Here is a 27,972-nt window from a genome sequence, read left to right as displayed (position 1 = left end):
GGCCGTCAAGAGGAGACAATCAAGTGACACGTCATACGAAGAAAGGCATGCTTCTGCACAACGAAAGGGAATGACCAAGGCCAGCAACAGCATGGACAATCCCAAAAACACCAAGTGTGACTCCACTGTATGACAGACTGACTTTGAAAGAAATCCCACCAGGGGAAAGGAGCAAGGAGAGCCCCAAGGTGGCTTCTCAGCTGACGACATGGCTGTGTGGAGACCCTGTGCATGGGCAGGGAAGGGGGTCACACAGGTACCAGCGCCCATCAGACGAAATTCACTCAGTTGTTTAAAACAAAACCCAGAATTACACGTGTGACACATGCCAGCATGTGTCAATCGTGTCTCAATAAGGACAGTCAAACTCCCAGTACGGGTCCCCAGGGCAGGCTGGAAGGCGCAGAAGCCACAGCCTACTGCTCTGTTTCCTTCCTACACAGACAGGGCCCGTCGCAGATGCATGGCCAGCGGCAAATTCAAGCAAGTTTCTGAAGCTCTTCCTCTTCTCCTCGTGGCCATAAGCAAAGTTCACAAGACATAAGTGAACAAAAGAGATGTGACTATTCTGGCGTTCAGTTACAATAAAAAAGTATCAAGGTATGATTACTTCAGCACTGCCTTTTAAACTGGGTCAAAGTGGCACATGCCCATAATCCCAGTGGCTCAGAAGACTGAGGCAGGAGGATCACAAGTTCAAAGCCAGCCTCAGCAACTTAGCAAGGCTGTCTCAAAAAGTAAAAAAGGGCTGGGGATGCAGCCCAATGGTTAAGCGCCCCAGGTACAATCCCTGGTACCAAAAAAAAAAAAAAAGTTATCTAGGCTCCTCATTGCTTCGTTGTTCACAATCACCAACAACCTCAGAAAAACAGAAAGAAGCAAATCTCTGTCGCAGGCATACAAGTATAGGGCTTGGAGGCACCCAAACCCTACCAGGAGAGAGATGTTTAGTCGAACTTGACGGATGGGGGTACCAGACTCTACACAAGGCCCCAGGGACATGCAACTGCATTCCAGCTTTGGCGCAGGGGCTCTAGAACCAGCAAGGTGGGAGTGAGCCTTGCAAATAACACTCCCAAACCAGGAGCACAGTGTGAGAGAGAGACAACAGAGCTCAGTCTGGAGGAACCAGAGAACTGCCAACCAGGAGGACAGCATGGGCAGCCTGCAGACAAGCAAGGCAGGACCCGGGAGAGAAGGGAGAGTTCAAGGCAGGCAGGGGAGAGGGTCACAGCGTGGAGGAGGGAGATGTGACAAGAGGACAGGACGGGTCCTCAACCAGTCCTCTGAGTACCATGTGCAGAAGCCTGGAGTTGGGGCTTTATTCTGTGGGCACAGGAGGCACCTGAACTCAGGTAAGAAAACAGATGTTTTAAAAAGATCACTGTCAACAAAGTGAGCAGAGGCTGGCAAGAGGACGATGACCGCAGGAGGGGGAGAGCAGGAGGATGGCGGCAGGGCCTGAGGAGACAGGGACAGTCACAGAAAAGACACACAGTTGTATGGTGGCCAGCAGGATGGAAAAGTATCACTGACTCTCTGAACTTGGGAGCCAGACTCAGGAAGAACGTGAAGATCAGAGCACACTGGATCCAAGGGGCCGTGGAAAGCTGTGACCTAGAATGAGAGCCCCCGGCAGAGGTGTCAGGCACAGTGAGAACAGATGAGCTCAGCCACAGACCCGAGACTGCAGAGGTGCCATGCGGGGACTCTGGAGACAGGGCATTCAAGGAAGGAGGCTGGGCAGGGCAGAGCAGGGCGGGCAGGGCAAGCGTGGGAGCAGGAGGGAAGCAGGGCCAGAGCAGTCACCACCGCAAATGAAGCAGCAGACGAGACCAACTGGGTCATCAGGACCTTTTCCCAGCACTGCAGTAGAGCGCAAGAGCCGGCAGATCCCACTTTACAGGTGAGCGCCCTCGGGGCCCTGGAAGGGCTGGCCATGAGGTGTCAGTCTCCAGCACAGGTCCCCGTGTTCCATCCAAGAGCACCACGGTGCAGCCTGCTGCGACAGTCCACACTGCCTAAAAGCCTCAGCAAGCCGCAAAGAGGTGAGATGCCCATTAATCCGATGAACCAGGAGACCAGAGCACCAGTGAGGAGGCTGCCGCGTGGGCTCCTGTTTCTTTTTTCTAACTTCGTGTTTTGAACTTTTCTTGTAGCCACATGAGCAATACGGCCAAGTTTCTGTTTTTAAAGAATCAAGGTCCACGTCTGTAGATGCAGGGACAAAGCCACAGAGAACAAAAGGAAGAAATATGAAAGAGAGGAAACTGTTCCAAGGATGGAAAGGCAGAGCCACAGGCTGGGAGGCTTGCAAAGCACACGCAGGAAGGCCACACCCGAACTTCAAACAGCGCTCACAAAACCTGCTCCAGAGCGCAGGCCGCGCAGCAGCTCGATTCACACAGCTGAAGAGTGGCAGCAACAGAGGTACGCTCCAAAAGGTGGGAGGGACACTGGTTCTGCCCACAGGCCTCAGCAACAGGAAGAAACATGCTGCTGCCACACGGCAGGGATGAACGTGGAAGCACGCTGGAGAGAGGAGTCAAGGCTGTATGCTGGAGGATCCTGACCTTGCAGCACCCTGCATGGGCGGTGAACAGCCCGTGAGTGCCAAGGGCTAAAGGCGGGTAAGGAGCAGGGGATGCTCTCAAAGCAGCGTCACTGCTCGGCATGACACCTGACGGTAGACACGGGCCATTATGAACTTGCAACACAGACTACAAATTTCACAAAACTCCTCAGGAGGCCAGGGGGTCTCCTCAGAGCTGGGAGCAGGGCCCATCAGAAGAACAACAAAATCTTCTTTTTGTTTTGTTTCCAGGGACTGAACCCAGGGGTGCTTAACCACTGAGTCACATTCCCCAGCCCGTTTCTACTTTTTATTTTGAGACAGGGTCTTGCTAAGTTGCTTGGCGCCTCCCTAGTTGTTGAGGTTGGCTTGGAACTTGTGATCCTCCTGCCTCAGTTTCCAGAGCCGCTGGGATTACAGGCGTACGCCACCACATCTGGCAGAACAAAAATCTTGCATGTGGCCTCAGGAAGGGGAGATGATGGGAGAAGGTCAAGCACTCTGCCTGGGCAGGCCAGCAGCCTGGATCGAGTGCCTACGCCAGGGTGGGGCACTACAGAGGTGCCAACCCCTGACCAACCTGGAAAAGGAGCACAGCACTGGGCTGACCCTGCATAGCACATCTACTCAGTTGTGCTCTTAGATGTCCTCTCCATCAACCTGCAAGCATGACACACTGAGCCGCCCTTCGAATCCTGCCCGTCGGGCACGCCTCACAGAACCGTGCTTTCTCCTCCAAATCTAAAAAGCAAACTATTCAACTTCAAGAAACACACACACAGACAACATTAACCTGGGTAAAGCCAAGTGTCAACAATACACTAGCACACGATTGATACGGCAAATGGTAACCTTGTTTGACCTTTCTAGAAAGGTCTTTTACATTAAAACATTTAGTCTCTCTAAAACAGTACATGTACACGGCAGATCACAAATACGGCAAATTGAGAGACCACAGGGAGCAGGAGGGGAAGCCAGGCTCGTTCGGGGTGCGGCCGGGTTGCTCTCACCAGCCACACCTCAGCCTCCTCCCTGACTTCTCCGCAGACCTCTAATGGGGGCACACCCAGCCTGGGACCTCGGTCCCACACAGCTAAAAAAATAAAAGTGAACCTAGAAAGTTCCCAGACTGGTCGTGTGCCACGGGGTCTATCTAACTGCTACTCAGCAGCTGAACCCAGGAGGGTCAGAGCAGGGCCCCTCAGATCACCCCCCCGCCCTCTACACTCACTGCCTCTACTCACCCACCAGTGCAGGCCCCACAGGGATCAGATGGGTCACTCCCCAGCCCGGGGCCCAGCCAGGCTGCCTGTAAGAGGCCTCCCGCAGCCCACAGCCCTGCCTCATCCCCGCCTGGGGCCTCCCTGCCGTCACCCTCCTCCACTAGAGTCCTCTTCCGTCATCACCTCCATGGGGTGCTCCTCGACCTGGTGAGTGAGTGGGAAGCAGAGCGGGTAAGAGAGGGTGGAAATGAGGTGAGCGGGCCAGGAAGCATGAAGAGGATCAAGTGTGGACCACGGGGAAGAGGGTACAAAGGGCAGATGGAGTGGGAGAGAACCATAAAGGGCTAGCGGGGAGGCAGCAGGGGAGAGAGAGCACCCCACCCTGGGAGGGAAGTCTGCTTAGTCCAGGGACTCGGGCACACCTCACCCAGAGCACAGCGCGCAGGCCAGCGCGGTGGCCTCCAGCAAGCACTCACGAGTGCCAGGCTTCAGCCCTGCACGGCAGCCACCGCCCAACGCCCAACACAGTAAATAAACCCTCAGACATCCTAGATCCATGAATAAAAAGAACCCTGAACTTCCAAATCTCCGAAAGCATCTTGTCCTAAGAAGAGCTTAGCCTGAATCAGGCAGGGTTCTCAACCTCTTCCCCAGGTTCCCAATCAGGGAAGGCTCCCTGATGTGATGTGGAATGGCCTTCTGTAACATCAGGTTCACCCAGATTCAAAATACCGTGCAACCCTGACGTGCTAATGACGTTATCTGGCTCTCACTTGCAAGTCACCGGAAGGTGAAGGGACAGGCACTCACTGCACACCCGCCATGTGCCAGGAGTTTTACACACCACACAGACATACACCTGAGACAGGGGCTACTAGTTCAGGATGAGGAAGTAAACTGAGTCATAGGGATGGGTTGGTGGCTGGCTCAAACCTGCAGCCAGTGCAGGCAGACTCAGCCACTTCGTCCACTGCAAAACACTGCCCCCGAGAGGGGCGATCCCCTCCCAACAAATGGAACGGGAGCTGTGGAACTCTGAGAATTCAAACGTTTCCATGAGGCTGCAAAAGCTCGTCTGGAGAGTCTGCGTTCACTGACTGACCTCCCTCCTCACTGTCCCCACTGAGCCCCACACCAGCCTGGCACTGGGCTGGCCTTTGATTAACAGCATTCCTGCGCAACCCAGGCTTACTCAGCAGCCTCCACCCAAGCCCCTCCCACCTCACTTCTGTAGGCCCGAGGACACTCTTGCTTACGGGTCTGGTCCTTTCCTTATCACCCTCTCCATGCTCAGGCAGCCCTCATCGCTGGCTTACACACCTGCGTAACGTCAGGTCACTAGGTTTCAACAACCCTGGACAAGGCTGTGGAGGAGTCACAGTTCCAAACTGCAGCTCAGGTCCCCAATCACCCCAGCCCAAACCTTCCAGCACTGCTCTCCTCAACCTGGACCTCCAGACCCATTCAGGTTAATCCCCCGGCCCCATGCAATGCTCATTTTGGTTCCCTTTACCAAAACGTCACATTTCTGTGCTTTTGCTCCTGCAGTTTGCACAATCAGAATCCACATTCACTCTCCCAGCCTTTTAAAGCATCCACTGGTTACAAGACTCTGGAGGACCACATGTTTTCAAAACTATCAGGTGTTGACCAACACAAGGAACTGCCCTGGCCCCATAAGGTGTCTGAACTTCATTAGAGAAGGAACAGAATTCTAATGACCATTTTTCAAGAATAGATTTAGCAGCACACAGGGCTAAAATAAGCACAAGAACAGGTTTGTGGATAGCAGGAAGAAGTCAGTGCAGAAAATGATCAGAGGCAAGTGATAGAAAATGATAATTCTCAGTCCACAGCAGGCAGCCCAAGGCACAGATGCACCATAAGCCACAAGGGAAAGAGTCAGAAACATTTTAATTTTCTTTTCTTTTTTAAAGAAGTTCGGCTAGGCTGGCCTCAAACTCCTGGACTCAAGCAGTCCTCCTGCCTCAGCCTCCTGAGAGCTGGTGTGCACTACTGCACCTGGCTTTTTTGAAATATTTTAAATAGAAGGAAAATGAGTTGAGAGCGCTCTCTCTGTGGTCTGTCTTCTCCATCTAGAAGTCATTGATCAATGGCAAAGAAATACATTTCCAAGTAGGAAGGGTCCAGGTAAGGAGGGATGCAATGTAATAAAGAATCTAACCTTACCAAAAAAGAGGGCTGGCCTTTTTCCTAGGCTAACAGTAAGACTCAGGGTGGGGTCTGGCCATATGGAAAGGACTAACAATGTGATTTAGGGTGGGGTTTTGGGGCACACAGCACCAGTCTACCTGGAAATGAGATCAACCAGGAGGGCATTAAATCATGCCTCCCAACTGGAGGATGCTCAGGTGGGCTCTGGGGGCAACACTCCGTGCACACTGTCATTCATCGATGTCAAGAGTGTTCTGCCCCAACAGGAAGAGGACAACAGAAGCTTTGGCATTTGATACTTCCCTGGGCTCCACCCTAAGTGTTTCTTCCTGGGTTGATTTAAATTAGTAGCTTTTTTCTGTAATAAACCATAACAAGGATCAGTACTTTCAGTGAGCTCTGTGAGGTCTTCCAGTAAAGGACTGACCATGAGGGTAGTCCCAGGTCCCCTCACTTCAATCTGCAGCTGGTTTGAAGTCTGGTGTGGAGCGGGACTGTTCCCTCAGAGCTCTGCAGCTCTATAGTGCTCACGGCTGACCTCAGTTTGTCTCAGAGGTTGCAAATGAAGTGGTACAAGACAAGGTGTTGACACCCGCCCTGGCCTGAAGATCAGCTCTGGGAAGGAGAACTCCCAGTGAGAAGAGGCTTGATTTTATACTTTGGGGTCTGCTCCAGTGTTTGAATCTTTTTACCACAAAACCAACATGTATTACTTCTGTAAATAAAGGACAATTTTTAGGAAACACATCCCAAAGACTGCTTTAGGAAAATTATCTCATGTAGTCATTCAGCATGGACTGCTGATGGGGAAAGTTCTGGAGTCACCAGGAAAATGACTTTCAATTCATCCCAAATAACTGTGAAATTACTTCTAGTCTCATTTCCAAGCACGTTATATCACAGGAATCAAAGCCAGCAACTAACAGATTCAATAAAAATGTAAAATTATGTCCATATTTTGACCAAATTAAGATTATGTAAAGTTCCTTTACTTTCTCACTTACTTTGGGCCACTCACTAATATTTTTCCTTTTTCCTTTTGGGGATTGAAACCCAGGGGCGCTCAATCACTGAGCTAAACCCCCAGCCCATTTTATCTTGACACAGGGCCTTGCTAAGTTGCTCAGACTGGCTTGTGATCTTCCTGCCTCAGCCTTCTGGATAACCACCACGCCTGGGTACCTTTCCGTTCTTGAAGAGGATGTGTTTTTACAATACACGGATTAGCAGGGCTATAAAGTCCCAGATCACTAATCTGACAAATGAGGCAGGCTCCGAGGCTCTGGCAGCAGAGGCTCCAACGGCTGCTGGGTGAACCTGCAGGAAAACGCCTTTTCAGAAGGCCGAGTTCTCCGTGGGAACCCACCAGTCTAACTCCGGAAGGTACCCGACTCTTACAATTTCTATATCCCTGATCCTCCCATTTTCAAGAATGTTCAAGAAATCAAATGTAGTTAACGCTTCTGTTCATTCCATTCTGTCAAACATCCGAGAACTTCCACCTAACCAAGTTCCGACTTCTACCAGCACAGGCACTGCGGCCGCTTTTTCGGAGGCGACCCCGGGTGAGTCACAGCTGCGAACGCAGAAAGGACCTACCCCTGGGGCGGCGGGAAGAGCAGGGCGCGGGTCCAGGAGCGCACGCTCGGCAGCCCGCGGGGCACACGCGCGGCCTGGGCAGCAGCAGGCGGCCACCGGGCAGGCGGCCCGCCAGCCCTAGTTACTCCGACTTAACTGCCACAATAAACTGGTGGTTCATGAGCTAATAAAATACGTCTAGTCAGCGGCCAAAAGGGACTTGGCTCCGGGGCAATGACGGCTCGGAGACTGGCCGGCTGTCCGGCGGCCCTTCCACCGGCGCGGGCAGGAGGGAAGGAGGGGAAGCGGGCCAGGAGTCCGGAAGGCCGCCGCCGCGAGGGAGGGCGCGGGCCGGCGGCGCGACCTGCGAGCTCCACGCGGACGCCGCCCCGGCCCAGGTCGGGGCGCCGGCTGCGCCTACCCGGGCCCGGAGCCCGCGCGGCCCGCAGACTCACCCGAGGCCGGGCGCTGCGGCTGCTCCCGGCCGGCGGCGGCTGCGGCGGCCGGGGCGGGGGCGCATGGTGCGGCCGCGCTCACGCCCGGCTGTCGGAGGGGGGCGGCCGCCCAGCAGTGGCGGGAGCCGCGAGCCCGGCAGGCGAGCGCGCGGCGCGACCCGGAGGTGAACCCGCGGGGTCAGCGCGCCGCACGCGCACTTCCGGCCGCGCCGCTCGGGCGTCGGGAAGGGGCGCGGGGCGGTTCGCGTGGCGGCGGAGCTCCGGGCCTCTGCGGCCAGGTTCTGGGGGCCGGCGGCTGCTCGAGGAAAGCGGCTCTGCGTCCCAGGACCCCTCGCTGGAGCCCAGGGCCCCTCGAACCCAGTTCCGGAGAAGAAGGACTGGCTACGGGTGCCGCAGGGTCCAAGCCGCGCCGTCCGGGCGGCGTGTGCGGCGCGGGGCCGAGGACCGCGAGCGGAAGCGACCCCGCCCTGCCGAAGCCCCTCGCAGGGGCTCCGGGCTTCCGGGTGCGGACGAGCGCTGCCTCCCGGTTCCCGGTGCGGCCGGCCCGGTGGCGGGTAGCGCGTGCCGGCGGTGCGCGTGCCCGCCGCGCGTCGTGGGCTGGATGAAGGCGGTGGCGGCAGCCCAGGGGCTCCGGTCTTACCGCCTCGCTCCCAGAAGCTCCTTCCAGCCAGACTTTTAAAAGTGAAAGGTGCATGAAATCCGTTTATCAGAATTCCAGCCTTACAGCTTTAAAGTTTTGAGGTCGTATCCCAAACATGCATATATTCAGAGGGTGCTCTTCATTCAGCTCACCTTTCTGGGCTTGCTCTCTGCTGGTGTCTTTGACCCCATAAGGAAGTAGCCCTCCAGTTCGTTCTTTATCAACCGAGAGGATGCTTGTCTTTGGATAGCACCAAAGACTGCAAGCAGTCGCTGTAATTGAGGTATAATTGCAAAGTGCAAGGTCAAAGGGCTGTTTTTTGTTTGTTTGTTTTGTTTTTTGTACCAGGTGATTTAACCAAGGGCCGCTCTACCACTGAACCACATCCCTAGCCCTTATATTTTGAGACAAGGTCTTGCTAGATTGATCAGGGCCTCACTAAGTTGTGGAAGCCAGCCTGGAACTTGAGATCCTCCTGCCTCAGCCTCTTGAACCCCTGTAATTGGAGGTGTGTGCCACCATGCCCAACAAAAGCGTCTCTTTTTCTAAAAAGATAAAGTCATGTCTCATACAAATATGAAATGAACCCATCTCAAAGATTTAACTCAGGGAGTATACAAGATGCTGCAGTTAGTTCAGATGAATCCAGAAGGCAGGCAGGAAGACAGGCAGTCAGGAATGCTGAGATGAACTTGATTAGTATATGCAAAACTGGCTTCTTCCCTGCGGGGAGGGGTCGACTAAACTTTCATAAAGTCATTTGTACAAAGGTAAGTGCAGGGAAAGTTTTTTGTGCTTTCCCTCTTTTCTGGGAGTCTTTTTCCGGGGACTCCACACTCATGGCCCAGTGATGGCACCAGGGGAATCTGCAGACAGTCCTTCCTGTTAGTTTCCTTCCATAGGTAAACTTCCCTGTTTGCTGCCCTTGGAAGCCTAAAACCCCCTTTTCTAGGTCATCTCTCTACAGAGGTAATGTTCTTTGTTAAGAATGCTAGATAAACCCAGATTCAAAGTCGTCTTGTTGAGTTTCTCCCCCCATATAGAGATGTACATGAAAATGTCAGTTTAATTTTCTCTTGTTAATCTGTCTTTGTTATGGTGCCCCAGCCCAAAACTTAAAAGGATAAAGGGAAAGAATTTTTTTCCCCTCCCCTGAACACTCAATAATTTTTTTTTTTGGCACCAGGGATTGAACCTAAGGACATTTAACCACTGAGACACATCCCCAGCCCATTTTTACTTTTCATTTTGAGTCAGGGTCTTGATAAGTTGATGAGACTGGTTTTGAACTTGGTGATTCCCCTGCCTAAGCCTCCTGAGTAGCTGGGATTACAGGCATGTGCCACTGCGCCCAGCTCTAAAAATCCTTTTGACTCATTTCAAAATCAGAAAATGGAGAGTGAAGAGATCCTTAACCCATCATTCTCTGTCCTGTTAAACCAGACCCTTGGGACTTAAAGGATCTATGAAATAGAAGGGTTTTGTTGAGTTCTTACGGATGCCAGCCAGGGAAAGGACCAGGGACAGGTTCCCACAGCTTCCAGCGGCAAAGCCAGAGCGGTTAGAATTGTCTTCTTTTTTTTAAGACACGTTTTCGCCATGTTGCTCAAACTCCTGGGCTTGAGCCATTGTTCTGGGTAGCTGGGACTGCGGGTGCATGCCACTCTACTTGGCTCAGGGTATTCCCATAAGGACAATTTGGAGAAGGAAAACCATAAACTATCTACATCACACCTACATTGCCTAGATAAGAGGGGTGGGAAAGTGCAAGTGAGCCCTGGGATAGGGGCAGTCGTTACAGAGAAGTGACTTGCTTCTGGATTAGCTGGGGTTGTAAGCAGAATGGAGGTCTTCATGAGATTTAAGGTTTTCACATACATTTAGGTGCTGTTAGTTGGTTACTGTCCCACCTCCCCTTCCTCCTCTGCTCTTCAGTTAAATTTAGGAATCTCAATTCTCTTATCGGTCCCCATGCTTCTTAAGTTGCCTTTGTTTTTATGTAATAGTATAACTTTTTATTGTAACTTTAAAATCACTGAAGAAAATATCACAAGAAAATTAACAAGATAGACAGGAGCTTTTGACTTGGTGACATAGTAGAAACAAATCAATCAGTGAGCACACATGTTTTCCACCCATGCAAACCTCCTGGCCTAGACTGATCTGGAACTTACCTTGGGATGCTTGGCCACTGTAGTTGCTGAAAAACCCTGAGGGTGGGGCCAAAGGAATCAGACCTGTTCCAGCAGACGGTCAGCAGGGCTTTAGGCAGGGCCCAGCGGACTACCCCAAAGCTAAGGCCGCAAGGGACAGACTTCATATGAAGAGATCCTGTTTCCAGTTGCCCACCTGACATCTGCTGGCCCAAGTGAGGAGTCAGTGTTTTCAACAAAAGCCTCCTTCAAGTCCCTAAGGAGAAACCTAGGCAACTATCGTCATCATAACCCACGGAACAAAGCCAGTGGGGAACTAACTACACGGCCCGTGTGTGACTCCAAAAGTAGTGAGTTGTAAGTTGGTGCAGTTTAAATAAATGCAGCTAGAGGGTCTGTTAGGTGTTCCTTGTTAACAGTTTCATCTTGGGCAAACATTCTGCCTCTGGTTTTCAGCAGCAGCGTCTTGTGGCAGGTCTTGAAGACAGCCCTAGGAGCCTGACACAGTGGCACAAACCTATAATCCAGCAGCTCAGGAGGATCATGAGTTCAAAGTCAGCTTCAGCAACTTAGTGAGGCCCTAAGCAACTCAAGACCCTGTCGTTTAAATCAAATATTAAAAAAGGGGGAGTGCTTGGGGATGTAGCTCTGTGGTAAAGTGTCCCTGGGTTTAATCCCTAGTACCAAAAAAAGAAAAGGGCTCCACACAAATTCAAGGCCAGCCTCATCAGCTTAGGCCCTGTCTCAAAGTTTAGAGAGAAAGCTGGGCACTGTGGCACACACCTGTAATCCCAGTGGCTTAGGAGGCTGAGGCAGGGGCTGGTGAGTTTAAAGCCAATCTCAGCAATTTACCAAGACCCTGTCTCTAAAAATAAAAAAAATAAAAAAGGCTGGGGATGTGGCTCAGTGGTTAAGCACCCCAAGTTCAATCCACAGTCCCCCAAAAAAATTTTTAAGGAAAAAAAGGTGGTTGGCGTGGTATTGTGCAGCTCAGTTCTAGAGCACTTGCCTAGGGTGCAGGAGACCCTGGGTTCCGTCCCAGCACTGCCGCGTGCACACGCAGGCACGCACTAAGAACAGCACCAGGCGGCAGAAACAGTCAACTCTTACCAAGGATTTTTGTCTGTTTCTCAACAGACTTGATAACGTGTTTTCTGCCAGTTATTTCCCCCCTCAAACCATCAGCTTTTTAAAAACCTCTAAAATAGGAGATTAGACTTGATTTCTAAGGTGTCTTCCTGTTTTAAGATTACAGCTCGGCAGGGTGTTGCCTCTCCCTGATTTCACCGAGGACCTGAGGCAAAGAAGCCCCTAGGGCTGCTGATGCCTGGAGGACAGAGAGCCCCTGCTCCAGGTTACCTGTTCATACCGCAGGCAGAGGCTCTGCAGGCTGGGAAGAGAGCTCGCCCTCCCTCAGAGGCTCAGGAGGGGATGCACAGAGTCAGAGTACAGTCAGAGGCAGAGATCAAGGTCGGCTGCACTGGACACAGGCACACGCCTGCAATCACTCCCAAGGCCGAGGCAGGAGAATGCAATGTGAAGCCAGCCTGGGCAACTCAGTGAGGCTGTGTCTCCAAATTCTTTTAAAAAATTTAAAATGGGTATAGCTCAGTGGTAGGGCGCTTGTCTAACATGCATGTGGCTGCAGAAAAGCTGGCTGTACCCTGTATCGGGAAGGCAGACCAAATTAGTACAGTTATAAATTCATTCGGTTCTTTGCAGAGCAAGTTAGCAGCAGGAATCGCCAAAATTAAGTGTGCATGCCCTTTGACCCAGCAGTTCCTCACTGAAGAATTTACCTGCAGAGAGGCCTTGTGTGCACAAATGTGTTTGCACCTGAGCACTTCTGGTGGCCTGCTGGCAGAGGGGAATGGCTTGTGCAGCTGTAAAAGAAGAACTGATGCTCATGATCTGAAAGTGTGTTAAAAAGGAGTTGAGGAACATATGTGATATATATATGTATGTGTATATATAATATAAATGGAATATATAAAAATAAGTCTAATGCTCATTTTTTTAACCATGACTTTTTTTTTTGGCAGGGGGCATGGTCTAGGGATTGAACTTGGGGCCTTTTGCATGCATGTGCCCTGCCACTCAGTGACACCCCCGCCCAACCCATTTTTAAATACACTACAATATAATTAAATAAGAATGATCAGCAAGACAGTTGAACAAAAGCACATGATACGGTGTGTACTTTCCTTAGTCATCAAGGAAATGCCAACTCAAACCTCCACCAGCTACGTATCAGAACCGTGTGCCCACAGACGGCTAGAAGGGGGGCCGCCGGGTGCTGGCTGCATATGGACGCAGCACCGGGTGAGCGCTACCTGCCTTGGATGGTGCAGGCCTGTCTGCTAACCCTGAGCACACGCACCTGTGCTCACCAGAAGACTTGGGCTTGAGGTGCTCACACGGTGCTATTCACAGCACTCCAAACTTGACCTGACCTAATGCCCATCAGCTAGAGAACAGATAAACTGTGGTCTAGTACTGCAACAAAACCGCAGCCGTGAGAATGAGCATGTGACAACACACAAGTCCCGGTCAGTGTGAGACACAAAACAGCCCACGCTACAGGGTCCAGTCATCAAAACAGGCAGCGCTGCCTGAAGGGCAGGCGCCCAGGGCGGCAGGCTCCCCGCTCTCCTGCCCCCAGCAGGGTGCTTGCTGGCTACAAGTGTCTGTGTGTAGAGCACCACCCAGCTGTGGCTCAGGCTTCTGGTCCTGCACTTCAGGTAGGAGCTGGAAGGGGGACCAAAGACTGCAGCGGAAAATCAGAGGTGTGTTCCAGAAGGTGCTGGGTGTTTTTCTCCTGCTGAGTTTGTGGTGGTGGATTTGCCAGCAGCCAGATAGGAAGGCCAGAGCCCACGCGCCGGGCCAGGTCCAGGAGGTCTGAACCATCACGATGTGATGGTTCCTGGATTCTCTGCTCTGGCCCCTTCACCTGGCCTGTGGGTGGAGCCAGCTGGGGCGCTAGGCCTGCACCGGGAGGTGCGTGCTGGTGGCCGAGAGTGGACAGTCACTGAATGCAAGACAGGACTCGGGCGTCTGCCTCCCTCCCTCCCACACCTTCCCTGTCCCTTCGCTCCCCACCCGTCACGCCTCCACTCACGTCCCTGTCTTGCACACACTCACCTCACACTCTTCCTCCCAGGGTGCAAGCCTCCCAAAAGGGACTGTTGCTGGTGCCGGTCACTGCTGTCCCCAGGCCCCCAAAACGTGCAGGGAATGAGGCTGGAGGCCCCAGAGGTCCAGCAGGCAGGTGTCGAGCCGGGTTCAGGTCCGCATGTGTGCTGTCCTCAGCTGCTGTCCTGAGGCCCTCCTCCTCGCCTCCCTGTGAACCAGGTGTCTGCCTGGGACAGCTGAGGGGCAGGTAAGCCTAGCGCCACCTGCCCGGCTCTGCCTCCTGGACTGCACCACGCCCCGCTTAGGGCCACCGCCATAGCTCTGCACCCAGTCCCCTCCCTTGCCTTTGACGTGGTCCCCCAAAGTCAGTTTCCCACCCATCACTAACCCTCCCAGCAGCAAGCCCTGATGTGTGCTCAGTGGCCATGACCAGCCCCTCTGGTCCTGCCCGCGCCCCGTCCAGTCTGAAGCTCACATTGAATGACAAACCAGCAGGGTCCTACAGAGGAAAAGATGCCAGGTGCTGAGATGGTGGCCACAGGAACCTGGCCCTGCGGGGGTCTCCTGCGAGGCTTCCTTTAGGATTCCTGTGGGTGTTGGTGGTGGAAGAAAGGGGATCGGGCAAAGGGGCAGGGGAGGCCCACGGTGGGAAGGCACAGGGGCTGCTGCAAGTCCTGTGTGGGGTCAGGGGTAATGGTGTGAGGCAGGCCGGAGGCTTGGACGCTGGCCTCTGGAGGGAAGCCACTGGAGGATCTGACCCCACTTGCAGGCTCTGTGGAGAAAAGGCTGCAAAGGCCCGAGGAGTGACCAGGAAGGTCCAGGAGTGGGTGTGGAGGAGGAGCCATTGGACCCAGGCAGTGTTCTGTAGCCGCCTCGGCACTGCGGTCACTGCAGGCCACACCATGGGGTGAGCACTCCCTGGGAACTGCAAGGGAGAGCGCATGAGCACTTTCACCACTGGGTAAGGAGACACCCCCAGCAGAGGGCATGGCATCGCTGCCAAAATGCGCTCCCTGACTGCACTGAGGGACCCACCAGGAAAGCCCAGAGACGCCCTAGGGATAGCCAGCCTGTGCTCCCACATCATCAGCTCAAGAAAGTGAGAAAGGGATCTAGGATAAGAAGAGGGAAGCTCGAAGTCTGGGAAACCCTCACACCACTGAGATGCACAGAGCAGTGCAAACCTCGCCCCTGCCCTTGTAAGATGAGGGAAGGACGCAAGCGCTGGACGCATGATATTGTGCCACTCAGCCGGGCTTCAGCTCCAGCCCAGCCCCTTCTATAACTGTCAGACCCAGTGTCAGGCTCCTCACTCGGGACAGCCACATTCTCCCTGGAATGCCTCTCTGCCTTCCTAAACAAGCCTCATCCCTGCCTTTGTGAGGCTGGTGCTGAAATTCTTTTCTATCACGCATGCCAAGAACCCTGCTCCCCCTTCCTCTGGGAACTCCTCGGACCCTTCTCTAGAGACATCTATCTTCTCCTGTGACAAAAGGAGAAAGCCTGGGGAACTACCCAGAGCAGGAGGGGCCGTGCCAGGACACCCTGCTGATCCGTCGATTTTGGAGCCTGACCCCCAGAGCCGCGAGATAATACATTGGTGGTTTCGTAAGCCATTAAGTTTGTGGTGGTCATTTCCAAAGCCAGGGAGAAAGAAGGGCCGGCTTGTGGCTGGGTGGGAGCGCTGCCAGCGGGTCACCCGGCTGCACCTCCCGCACCTGTGTTCTTGGAGGCACCCTCCATCTGGAGGTCTCGCGTTTCGCTGTTTTTTTTCCCAGTCCTGGGGATGGAACCCAGGGCGCTCAACCATGAGCCACATCACCAGCCCTTTCTATTTTGAGGCAGGGTCTTACTAAGTTGCTGAGGTTAGCTTTGAACTGTCAATTCTCCTCTCCACCCCTCAAGCTGCTGGGATGACAGGCCTGTGCCACCAGGCCCAGCATCACATTCTGTGTTCAACAACCAACTTGAAGTTGTGCATGATGGCATGTGCCTATAAGCTAAGGCAGGAGGGTCAAAAGTTCAAGGCCAGCCTGAGCAATTTAGCAAGACCCTGTCACAAACAATAAAAAGAGCTGAGGATGTAGCTCAGTGGTAGAGTACCCCAGATTCAATCCCCTGTATCACAATAAATACATAAGTTAATTACTAATAAAACCAACTCAAATGGAGTTTTTGTCACTTATAACTGAAAAAATGTTGGTACACTACACCTTTGGATCCAGAAACAGTATCCACCTTATACAGACATTTCACAGCAGGATACAAGGTTGACTGACCACGACGTGGTCTTCGTCATTGGTGCCTCCTCTTCAGAGAGCTCACAGATAGGTGCTCACGACTCATATGTCATGAATATTTATTTCCCAGGACTGATGTTGAGTTCTCTGGTCTTTGGTTTGCAAACTCTCTTCCTCCTCTTTGAAAAGGTCATATTCATACGCCTCTGTCCAGCTTTCTGGCAAGGTCAGACCTGATGAAGTGACAGGGGGCTGAGCTGCACATGAGCCCTTTGAGGAGAAATCATGTTCCCCCCAAATGGAATCTGAACCTGAGGGAACTCACACTTCTCCAGCTGGTATTGCCCAGGTCGGACGAGGGCTGTGGGAGTCGGTGTGTGGTGCTCAGCTCACTCAGGGAGGGTCCCTCCACCACACGGGAGCTCTCCATTTCCACAAGGTCCTTGTACTCTGCCAGATTCAGGCAGAGCCCTACAAAGACCAAGGTGTGCCCCCTTCTCTGCAGTGTCCACCTGAGGGAACAAAAGGCTACCCTTCCTTTCGGGAGTTCACACCAAGCTCGGACACCTTGAGATCCAGCTTCCTTCCAATGGCCATGGCCCAGCTCATCAAGCAAACCGTGGGGGTGCGGGGAGGGAACCAGAAACAGCAGGGGGCTGAAGGTCCCCAACCCTGTGGAACCGCAGTTCGCAATGTTTCCTTCGTGTTGTTCCCCTAAACTTTCCCAAGCAAGTCCACAGTTCGACAGGTCATCTTTCCAGGACCAGCAGCTCAGCTTGGGGCATGGGCTGAGCCTGCATCATCTCTGCACTGTCCTCTTTGCTCTCGAGTGGCAGAACTCCAGGTCCCTCTGCATGACTCCCGTGACTTCGGAAAACCCCTTGGTCTAACACATGCAGCCCCATCTCGGACACCACTGCCCCTCCTACAGACAGAGCCTATCGTTTCAGAAGAGGGACCCCCGAAGAAGCGGAAATGTCTTCAGACAACTCTAGGCGCCCGCGCCGACACCGCAGAGCCGGTCAACTCTGCTGGGCGCGGGCGCCAAGTCTGAGTCCCCACTTAGTGAGGTCTCCTCGCTCCCCGCCTGAGCTGCACGGCTGCCCGGGAGGCCTTCCGTCACTGGCCTCTCCTTCACTCTACTCCTTGGAGGGTCCAGAGCTTCGGATCCCCGTCTTGGCCCTCCTGGGGCGCAGGCCGGCCTCGGCCCCCGCGCCTCGCGCCCCCGCTCGGAGCTGACCCCGGCTCTGGGGCGCCGCGCGGGGAAAAGGGCGACCCCGGGCCAGGAGGCGACCGGGCCAGAGCCGCCCGGGCCTCGTGGGGCTGCTCCTCCGCCCAGCGGCCCGGAGGCCGGAGCCGGACCGCCAGAGCGCCGCGGTCACGTGACGCCGCGGCGGGGGCGGGGCTCCGCGCCTGCGCAGACGGGCGGGGCGGGCCGGCTGACTGACAGCTCGCCGCGGAGCCTCGGAAGGACCCGGCTGCTCGCGGGCCGCGCAGTCGCCGCTGCCGCCGACCGCACGGCGCCCGCCCGCTGCCCGGTCCTCTGCCTGCCTGCCGGCCGCCCGCCGCGGTAAGAGGGACGAGGGTCGCCTGCGGGGCTCGCGAGGGGGTGACCTGGGAGTGTCGGGGGAGCTGCGGGCACAGGACGGGATCCGCCAAGGGGACAGATGGCAGCGCCGTGGATTGGCGGGACCGGGTGCTCCGCGGGGCGACAAGGGCGCGGGTGTCCCCGGGTGACAAGGGTTTGGGTCTCCGCGGGCGACGAGGGCGCGTATCTCCGCGGGGTGACAGGTCGAGGCTCGCGGGATGACAAGGAGCGGGTCTCCGCGGGACAGCAGGTGGGGGCAGGTGGAGGAAGGGTCCGCGGTGACAAGGGCGTGGGTCCTCGCGGGCCGGGGCCGCGGGGCCGGGTCTCCGCCGGGTCCTGGCCTCCGCGGGAGGCAGGGGACTAGGGAAGGGGCGGCAGGAGCCCGGGGCACAGCGGCCGGCTCCCGCCCAGAGGGGCTGCCTTTCGACTGATGTCAGCAGATGCTGCGGCTACGTGGCTTCAGGGTGGACCTGGGGTTTAGACTCCGAGGAAAAGAAGAAACCCAGACTCCTGGAAGGACGTGCTGGGAAGGGGTGGACGGGACCTGGAGCAGGGCCATTGGTCCAGTTTGTGTGAGTGGTGGGTTTGAAGGTTGTAGCCTGCTGCTCCTGGCTGGAGGTGGGTCCCTGACCCAGTTGCTGCCCCTGTCAGCCTTGCAGGGATCCCCTCTGCTCCTGATGGCCCTGAGCACAGTGGCCTATGGGGGGCCAGCCAATGCAAATGTAGTTCTGGAAGTTCCATTAGCACAGCTGGTTCAGGGACTAGAGCCAGTTTCCAGGTCTTAGTCCTCCTGGAACTGGGTGTAGGTACCCCTTGTACTGGCTTCCCATTTCCCTAGGTAGCAGGTTGACTGGATGTGGGAAGATGAAAAGGGGAAGAGGAAGAGGCTTTGCAGAGGCCAGCTCTTCTTCCTCCCTAGTTAAGTGCCGGGGGTGAGTGCCAACCTGCAGATTGAGCAGGAACTCACCTCTGAGCTGGCACAGGGGAGGCACCCGCCGCGGAACCCGTCCCATGGCAAGTCAGTGTTAGAGGCAAGCTGCCAGTGTCAGGACCCAGGCCGCCTGCCTGGCCAAGATCCAGCACGCAACCTGATGCTGGTGCTTCAGATCCTTCTGACTGGGGCAGCCTCCACCCTACCCCTCAGAGCGGGGTGGCCAGAGTGCTTGGCGCAGCCTGTGCCTTGTGAGACAAGTGCCTTCCATCTGCATCTGAGTGAAGGGCCCGCTGTTCAGCATCTCCTTCCTGCTGCCCGTTGTTCTGCTTCCACTCTGTTCAGAAATAGCACTGTTGATGCCTTTGAGGCACAGGGCAATGGGTTGTTGAGAGCAGCTCAGTGAGAAAGTTGGCTCACGAGGTTTCCTTTTTCCATTAGAGATGAAGGTGCTTAGGACTCACGCACAGAGAGTCATTGGTTGGTGATGGGCAGATTATCTCTAGCCTCTGCGTTGCTGTCATGGGTTTCTCCTGATTGCCTTTTGGTGGTATGTGTGCATTAATGTGAAGACGGGTCCTTGTTATTTGAGAGTCTCACAGCTCAAGGCAACAAGAAGCCACCTGCCAATGGGGATAAATCACTAACCTTGGAATTTGCGAGAGCGTTCCACCAGGCATAGGTGTGCTGCTGTCTTCATGACCGTGACTTTGTTTCTCCAAAGGTGAGTTAGTTTTTGGTGACTCCAGGTGGCCGAGGGGCTTCTTTTAGGCAGTCTCAAGGAAAGGTTCAGGGTGGGCAACTCATGCCACGTGTCCACCCCCTTTTTTTCTCCCTCCATCCCTGCCTCCTTTCACAAAAGGAAAACAATTGGGTTAAAAGAAATATCAAAAGTAGTGTTAGAAACTCAGGGAAGCACGCACGGAGATGAGTGAAGCCCCCGCCATGGTGGCCGCCCCTCCCTCCCACGTGCTCCCCTCTGCACGAGCCTGGGACGTTCAGCACCACGGGTGAGGAGCTGAGACCAACTTGCCCAGTGCCACTCAGCTGGAGTTCCACCCAGCTTCCAAAGCTAGATGAGGTGGCCCTGAAGTAGCCCACCACCAAGGGATACAGGGGGATCCGGGGGAATGTGCCTCCGGCCAGGCACCCCCATCTCTCCCAGAGACCTTGGGCAGAGCACCTGCCCATCCACCCCCGGCCTGGCCAGTGGGGCCGCACTGTCGACTCAGATTTGTTTATGGTGTTTGAGAAATCTAGCAGGAAGTGTGATTTGCTCAAGTGCCCGGGTTTCCAAATAGCCTGGGTGTCTTCAGATGTGTGGGGCAAGAGCAGGGCCTCTCCAGGGACACCTGCCTCATGGTTGTCCTTGTCCCCTCCCGGAAGACAAGTGCTGCGGTGGAGGAGTGCCCGGTGGCTGTTTGTTTAAGCAGTGTTTTATACGTGGCATTGTTGGGCCAGGGTGGCACTTCTATTTTCTTTTTTTCTTTTTTCTGTGAGGACGCGGCTGTTCTTGTTGGGAAGGAGTGGCTTTCATTCCATCTTCTAGACCGGGCAGCACAAGGACTCCAGGGGAGGTAGCCTGCTTTGTGCCTTGGCAGGTCAGCAGTACAGAACAGCATTCAAAGCAAGGCCACCTGGAGGCACATCAGAAAAGCGTGGGATTCCGTCTGCTCTGTGGTTAGGATGCCATGTCCTCTTCGGACAGTAGTGAAGGACACAGAGCAAAGCACTTAAGTATATTTACTCAGGTTGCTCCCGTGCTGATGTCAGGGCGATAAGCCAGGAAGGTCTTAGAGGCTGTCATTGACATGGTCCCAAGAGCCAGAGGACAGACATTATAGTCAGAAAGCTTTTGGCTTCTGGAACTCCATCACCTGCCCCTTTACATCTCTCCCCTACAGCTTCTCAGTACCCTTGTGGTGAGTGCACACCTATCCCCATGATGTGCCAGGTGGCCATACAGGCCTCACCTGCTTTTCCAGGTCAGCATGTACCACTCTCACTGACAAAGGACCCATCTTCTCTTTCCTTTTTTTTTTTTTTTTTTTTTTTTTTTTAAGACTTTGTTTTTTTTCAGGGTCGAGGACGGAACTCAGGGCCTTGCGCATGCAAGGCAAACACTCTACCACTGAGCTAAATCCCCGACCCCCCACCTTCTTTTTGAGCTCTAGCATACCTAGCCCACTCTGCCACAGGGTCTTTGCACTGGCTGTCCCTCTTATCAGATTTGCCCATAGCCACCTCCCTGTCATTCAAGTCTGTTCCAGTAGCACATCCTCAGCAAGATCTTCCCCCAAAAATTCAAATAATGTCCATTTTTCCTCTGGTCCCTAGCCTACTCACTCTGTTATATTGCATTGTTTCATTTTCTTCAAAACAGTATCAGAAATGACCTTGTTGATCTGAGAATGCTTTTGACATCTGTTCTGCGTTTGCTGCTGCAGCAGCTGCTCCTGTTGGTGCAGTAGCAGATGCAAAACTGCACCTGGCTTACAGAAGGTGCTCAGTGAACACTTCCTGAAGGAATGAGTAAAGCCGGGCATTTTCAGGATGGAAGGCGGTAGACAGTAATTGGTTCTATCTTAGTAGAGGCAGTGGAATATCGGCCAGCCACTGGCCAGAACTAAGGTGTGAGTTGGTAGGGAAACCAGGTGGCCCTCTGCCTTCTCTTCTGTAGCCATAACAAAGTGCCACAAACTGGGTGGCTTCAAGCAGCGGAACTTTACCCTCTCCCGTTTCTGGAGACCAGAAGTCCCAAATCAAGGGTGGGCGACCTGTTCCTTCTGGGGTCTCAGAGGGAGACCACCACCTCTCTGGGTTCTGGGGGTCACCAGCAACCCCTGTTGCATCTGCACACACAGCCCCGTCACTCAGGCCACGTCTTCCCTGCTGCTGTCCTCCCTCTCTCCCCTGGGGCCGTGGTCTCTTCCTGGACGGTGCCACCTGCCCCAGAGCCTCATTCGCTGTCACACCCGAGAGCCCCTGGTTCCAAATACATTCCTCACAGGTTCGAGGGCTGGGACTTGCACGTGCCTTTTTACGGGGACACAGTCCAACCCATGATGCCTTCCAACTTCAAGACCCTGTGATGTTTTAAAGGGAAAGTTGGCAGAAGATGGTGGTGGTTTTGGGGGTGATCACAGGGAGCTGGATATTCTCATGGGAGCATTGATGAGCCGCAAGCTTTCAAGGTGCGGGGCTGTAGGTCTGTGGCATGCTGCCCAGCTTAGGAGAGCGGGAGCCTGGCTTCCAGTCACCTGCCATGGGCCCCGGGCCACCTGGCCAGTCAGCTGGCTTCGGGTCCCAACACCTGTGGCCTCTGCCCTCCCCAATAGGGTGCAGGCCTCTGCAGGGACAGGACTTCCCTCGCAGCCTTTGCTTGACACTGTCTGAGTCATGCTCACGGCCTCCCCAGGAGAGGAGCTGCCCCAGCCTCGGGCCGCCCGTCAGGAGGGGCAGGGCTGGCTGCAGCGGAGCTGGGTTCTGGCCTCCTGGGTGTCCTCGGTGTGGGTGGGTCTGAGCCTGCAGGAGCTTCGGCGCCTGCCCTGGTGGGAGTGGGTGGTGGGCAGAGCCGGGGCATGGCCGGGCACCTCCGTGCCCCTCTCCTGTTCAATGCCATTTGTGCTGTTCTACTGCTGGCCCTGCAGCTGGAACCAGGTCCAGATGACGCGAGGAGAGCCAGTGAAAGTCAAGTTCTCTCTCCTTCCCCGTGCTGCCCGGCTCCCATCCCTGTGGCACCAGTGGGCCCGCCTCTTGGACCCCAGAGGTCCGAGGCTCTCTGAATGTCCTGTTCCAGTCACCAACACACCCTCCCTCCCCGAGCCCTTCCTTCCTCCTTCCTCAATGACAGCCTGGTTTGTCCCCAGGAGTCCCCAGCTGACATCTTCCTGCCCAGCTTTACGGCAGAGCAAAGGTACGGGAGGAAACGCCCCCCAGGTGGGGAAGGCGCTTCCTGTCCTGGTCTCCAGAGCCCTTTCCTTGAACTTGAGGAGGAGGGGCAAGGACAGAGGACCCAAAGGAGAAGAGGGGTAGAGGCAGGTGTTTTCTGTTCCCAGGGTTGTGGCCCTGCATGTGGGTATGTTCACTAGTGCCAGGCCCTGAGGGTGCCCTGTGCTTGCTGGGTTGCCACCAGCCCTGGGGCACTCTGAGGTGGCCCCTGCTGCCAGGTGACAGGTTGGGACGGGGCAGGGCCGGGAGACTGCTGGCCCTGCACAACCCAGGCCCCCTGTCCCTGGGTCCTGTCTGCTGCTCTTGCTTCCCGGGCTGAGCACCTTGGAGACCCCATTGGTGCACCCTGAAGATGGTGCTGGGAGGACCCTGGCCCTTCCTGCCTGCCCACTGCCACTTGCCAACTTGTCCCTGCCCGGCATCCACTAGCTTCTAGGTCCTAGTAGCCCTCCTGTCTGGGAGTGACAGCCTGTCCGCCCGCCCCACCCTCCTGGCCTGCCTGGTCCTCAGCCCTGCCCGGCTTATCCCCTGGTGGCCTGCCCTGCCTCGCACTCAGGACGATGAGCAAGTGCTGGGGGGACAGTCCTCATGCAGTCGGCTCCAGGTGCGGCCAGGCCCTGCTGTGGAGGAGGCTGTCCTGCCTGGAGTGGCCTGCAGCCTGAGAGCCGCTGCCCAGCCCAACGGCCGCCCTGCCTCCCTGTCCCTTGTTTCTGGGCTTCCTTCAGCAGCTCAGGGAGGTGCGTTCCTCACATCATAGACGCACCTATTTCTAGCGAGCGATTCAGTTTTTGTGACTTCGAGTGGTGCCACCAGCGTCGAAGTCTAATTTTAGAACATTTCCATCACCCCAAAAAGGAGAGCCCTCTGTGTGCGCTCCCCTCCCCTCCCCCGCCCGGCAGCCACTAATCTGCTTCCTGTCTCTAGGGATTTGCGGGGTCTGGACTTTTCATATACTGCATCCAACAATATGTGGCCCTTTGTGACCGTGGCCATGAACTCATCCTGTGTGGCCGTGACCACCTCCGCCTTTGCTCCTGCTCCTCCTGGTTGGGCTTGGTGCTCAGGGAGCCTGGCACCTTCTGCCCCTTGGATGCCCGACTCCCCCGCCCGTAGACCTGCCCTGACCAGGGGCTGGACATGGAGCAGGGCACTGCTGGGCACCTGTGTTGCCACTGCAGACCTCGTTCACATCCCGTCCATCCTTCCACTGACCCCTGTCTGTCCCAGGCCCAACTCTGGGCCACAGGTATGTTGTGGTGCCGCCTGCTCAGCTCCTCAGCTCTGGGGCCTCCCTGCCTTGCCTGTCCCTCTGTAGCTTGGTGGCTACCGAGGTGGCCTGCGTGAAGCAAAGCTGACGCTTGTCCTCGGGGCTGTCTGGGCTCCTTCTGGAAACCTTCACCTGTTCCTAAGTCGGAGGTAGACAGCCAAGCCGTGTGCCCTGTGGGGGTGATAGAGAGGGACAGAGGGAGAGAGAGAGAGGGAGGGAGAGAGCGGGAGAGAGAGAGGGAGGGAGAGAGAGGGAGGGAGAGAGAGGGGGAGAGAGAGAGAGAGAGAGAGGGAGGGATAGATAGAGGGAGGGAGAGAGAGGGAGAGAGAGGGAGGGAGAGAGAAAGAGGGAGAGAGAGAGAGGGAGGGAGAGAGAGAGGGAGGGAGAGAGAGGGAGGGAGAGATGGAGAGAGGGAGAGAGGGAGAGAGAGGGAGGGAGAGAGAAAGAGGGAGGGAGAGAGAGAGAGGGAGGGAGAGATAGAGAGAGGGAGAGAGAGAGAGGGAGACAGGGCGAGCGTGCTCAGCAGAGGGGGAAGGGGGTCTTCCTCCTCCGTGCTGACCCTGCTTGGTCAGGCAGTGTCGCCTGGCCCTGAGCAGCTCTTCAGCGATGTCCTTCCCACCCAGGTGTGTTCCTGGCCTTTGCGTCCCAGCCGGGCCTGACTCAGAGCAGATGACTCACAGCCACAAAGTGGCCAGCGAGCTAGGGAAAATGAGGATCTGCAGACAGCTGAGCGGGCGGCTGACAGAACTTGCCAGAGCCACCGCACCTAAGGGGCGGCTGTGGCGCTGCCACGCTCAGCCTGGGCAGCGCGGGTGGGCCCAGGACGCTGTGTGCAAACCTGGCCGGGAAGACTGCTGAGGGCCTCACCAGGGCGGAGGCCACCCTGGCTGCTGCGCAGGTGCCACGCAGCCCCCACCCAGGTTTTAATTTAGTTTGTAATGGAACAAAGGAAATGGAAGACCAGTCCACAGAGGAAAGGGAGCCCGCTGCCCTGTTCACTCCGTGAGAGGCAGACGTCAGCCTTCTTTAGGATCAAGGTCACGACTGGAGTCCACCGAGGCCAGTGCGGGTGGTGAAAGGTGCCTCGCGTCCCGTCTTTGGGGGAGAGGCGCGCACTGCACCAGCGAGACTCCGTGAGAGCTGAGTTCCCAGGCGTGTCTGCTGGGGGAGCAGGCGGCGGCATTCCCGGGGCCACCTCTCAATGCCTCCGGGGAGCCCACATCCGACCAGAGGGCCCCGGGGTGCGGCTCCCCAGGGGTGTCCCGCATCTCTTCCCACTGGTGTCAAGTCCAGTCCACATACACACGGCCAGGGGCAGCTGCGGCACAGAGTCAAAGGCTGATGGTGGCACTCTCCAGATTCAACCCCAGTGCTCCCCACGGCTCCGGGGACACAGCCCCAGGTCCTTACCCTGACCTCCAGGACCAGGCCTCAAAGCCCCTGCCCCAGCTCCTTCCCTCAGCCTGGGCACCAGGAGCCAACTGCTCTGCTGCTGGTCAAGTGGCCAGACTCCTGCCAGGCAGTGCGTCCACTTCACAACTTCTCGCGGCCGCCCTGGGCCTCAGGTAGGAGGCTGGAGGAGCGCCCTACCCAGCGGTCCTGACTCTGCACCGAGCGGCAGACGTCCCACTGAGTGATGTATGTAAGCTACTGATCATCCAGCAGCCTCATGAAGAAAGTGAAGGAAGCAGGTGACCTTTGTTTTGTTAATAGTTTTTATTGTCTTTGTTTTGGGTTCTGGCAATGGAATCAGGAGTGCATTACCCTTAGCCACATCCCCAGCCCTCTTTGGTTTTTGTTTAGAGACAGGGTCTCACTAAGTCACTTAGGGTCTCACTAAGTTGCCCAGGCTGTCCTCCTGCCTTAGTCTCCTGAGATTACAGGTGTGCACCACTGCACCCAGCTTGCTAATAAATCTTATTTAACCAGTGAATCTAAAATATTACCATTTCCACTCATAATCGTCACAGATATTACTAGGAAGACGTCTTACGTTCTCTTTTCATGTAAGCCTGAGCTCTGCTGTGGTAGCACATCTCAGCCTCCTTCTGTGGGTTCGTGGCCACGTGTGGCCAGCAGCCAGCCTGTTGGGCCAGTCGGCTCTGACCGTTAGATACTCATGTTTTATCTGTGCGCTGTGATTTCTGTTTACTTCTTTGCTTTCTGACTAGATCGTAGGCTCCCTGAGGGCTAGGCTTCTGTTTGTCTTGCCCGCGGGGACATTTCCTGGGAGCTCGAAGTGCAGGTTGGAGTCTCTTGAGTGGCCAAAGAAAGGAGCCAGGGAAACACCCATCCTCTGGGCTGGCAGGGCCACTGAGCAAGCAGCGCCGGGGGAGCCTGTTCTGACTCTGTGCTCAGCACGCAGGCTCCCTGAATCAGACGTATGGACTGTTTCGTGCGGGGACTTTGATCAGAGGTCCCTGAGGCCCGTTGGCCACAGGAAGGGTCTGCCACAGGAGCCGGTGGGAGGGCTGAGGCTGGGCTTGCTGCCACTTGGGGTTTAGTAGAGCAGGATTTCCAGGCAATATCTGGGGATGTGCTGGTTGTCACAGCTGGGAGGCGCCCTTGCCATGGGAGGGGTAAGGCCCAGGGTTCCCCAGGGAACCCTCCATGCACTGGGGAGCCCATCTCAGGGAGCGCTGAGCCCACGGTTGGCTGCCCTGCTGCAGGAAGCTCCAGGGGGCTGCCAGCTCAGAGTTGTCCATGGAAACATCAGGAAGGCCATTAGTGCCCAGCAGCTTGGTGCTCCGTGCAGGCTCCCAGCTCTGCTGTGCACCAGGATGAGGCTTCTGCAGAGGAGTGTCCTGAGCTGGCCCTCAGGGCCCCGCAGCCGCCTCGGAGGCCAGGGCAGCCCTACCGCAGAAACCTCGCTGCAGAGCAGGGCCGGCCAGGCCCGCCTCTGGGCTTCGGCCGCAGGGACCCCTGGGCCCAGGCAGCTCTGAAGGGCGGAACTGCGTCCTAATTCTGGTCCTGCGTGAAGCCCGGATGGGAGTCCTGCTCCCGCGGTGTTAGGGTGGGAAAGCTGCTGACCGCGCTCGGCGCTCAGGCATGGGGGGCTGGGGTGTCCTGGAGTCTTGTGGGGAGGCGATGGCTCTCCTCCACCCTCCGCTGTGTCACTGTCGGAATCTTCTGGGGGGCAGGGGCTGACCCACCCTCATCTGCCGCAGGCCCGTCTGCTGCCCTGCCGGAGCAGCTGCCCTGGCCTGGCCGGCAGGCTCCTGCTCCTCGGCTCTGCTGGTGTTCGACCCACAACATGCAGCCGCCTCCTCTCCCAGGCTCTGTGCCGCCTGGCGATGGCACCCAGCGACTGCCGGCAGCTTGGGAGACGCGCTGGGTCCCTCGCTCTCCGCATCCCTTGGGACTTGGGGGCCTCTGTGTTCATCTTCATGTCCCCAGAACGCATGGCAGTTCCTGGGAAGCAGCAGGGCTTAATCCCCAGTGGTCAGACAGACGACCTGAAGTCTACGGGGTGACGCCTCCTATCCTGTTCGCCTCCCATGTTGGGCCCTGCCAAGAAGGAAGGGGGCTTGAGTGGCAGGGAGGTGACCGCTGCCCTCGTCAGCCCCAGGTGGTGCAGTCCCAGGCTGTGCCAAGCACAGATGGCAAGACAGTCCCGGGTAAGAGCTGCCCTGCCTCCGCCTGGTGGGCACGAGGTGGGCGGGAGGTCGGGGTGCTGGGAGTGCCCACCTTTGACTGGACCTGACTTCACCTGTGCCTCTCTGTTCTATGGCTCAGGGTCCTATCCTGGTCGCTTCCAGCCTGTACCTTCCTGAGCACCCTGTCCTTCTCACCTGTCTGCCCAGTCACCCCCATTCTCAGAAGCCTAGACTCGACTAAGCCGAGCCTCCTTCTTTGCCCCTCTCCTGGAGTGGGAATTGGAAATGCTTTGGATGAAGTGCCAGGTTTCCTAAGTCAGCTGTTGCCTGGCTCCCTTCCCAACAGGAGCCCAGTGGTTTGCCTTTTCCCGTGGCGTTGGTGCCAGGGTGTTACCCACACCAGTGCACGGCAGCCACGTGGAGGGTCTTAGTGTATCAGTCAGCCTGTGTTACTACAGCGAAATACCAGAG

The 27,972-nt window shown here is 56.0% G+C and overlaps 2 protein-coding genes across 7 annotated transcripts in view; one reads left to right on the top strand and one right to left on the bottom strand.

The window, feature by feature from the left end:
- The window catches only part of ZDHHC7 (zDHHC palmitoyltransferase 7), a 33,557-nt gene extending 16,316 nt beyond the window's left edge, over positions 1 to 17,241 (bottom strand). For 3 of the 5 annotated variants that reach the window (XM_079117578.1, XM_079117577.1, XM_079117576.1), the window contains exon 1: positions 8,004 to 8,175. The gene's annotated coding sequence lies outside the window, so the exon portion shown is untranslated. Of the gene's footprint in view, positions 1 to 8,003; positions 8,176 to 16,207 lie in introns of those variants that run through there. The other 2 variants (XM_079117579.1, XM_079117580.1) reach the window with 1 other exon arrangement.
- Positions 17,242 to 17,586: 345 nt separating this feature from the next.
- The window catches only part of KIAA0513, a 46,050-nt gene continuing 35,664 nt past the window's right edge, over positions 17,587 to 27,972 (top strand). For both annotated transcript variants that reach the window (XM_079117574.1, XM_079117573.1), the window contains exon 1: positions 17,587 to 17,738. The gene's annotated coding sequence lies outside the window, so the exon portion shown is untranslated. The remainder of the gene's footprint in view (positions 17,739 to 27,972) is intronic.

Source organism: Sciurus vulgaris (assembly GCF_902686455.1).
Source record: "Sciurus vulgaris genome assembly, chromosome: 17".
Classification (NCBI taxonomy): Eukaryota; Metazoa; Chordata; class Mammalia; order Rodentia; family Sciuridae; genus Sciurus; species Sciurus vulgaris.
Note: the sequence above shows the minus strand (reverse complement) of the source record. Positions and strands in the feature narration are given on the sequence as shown.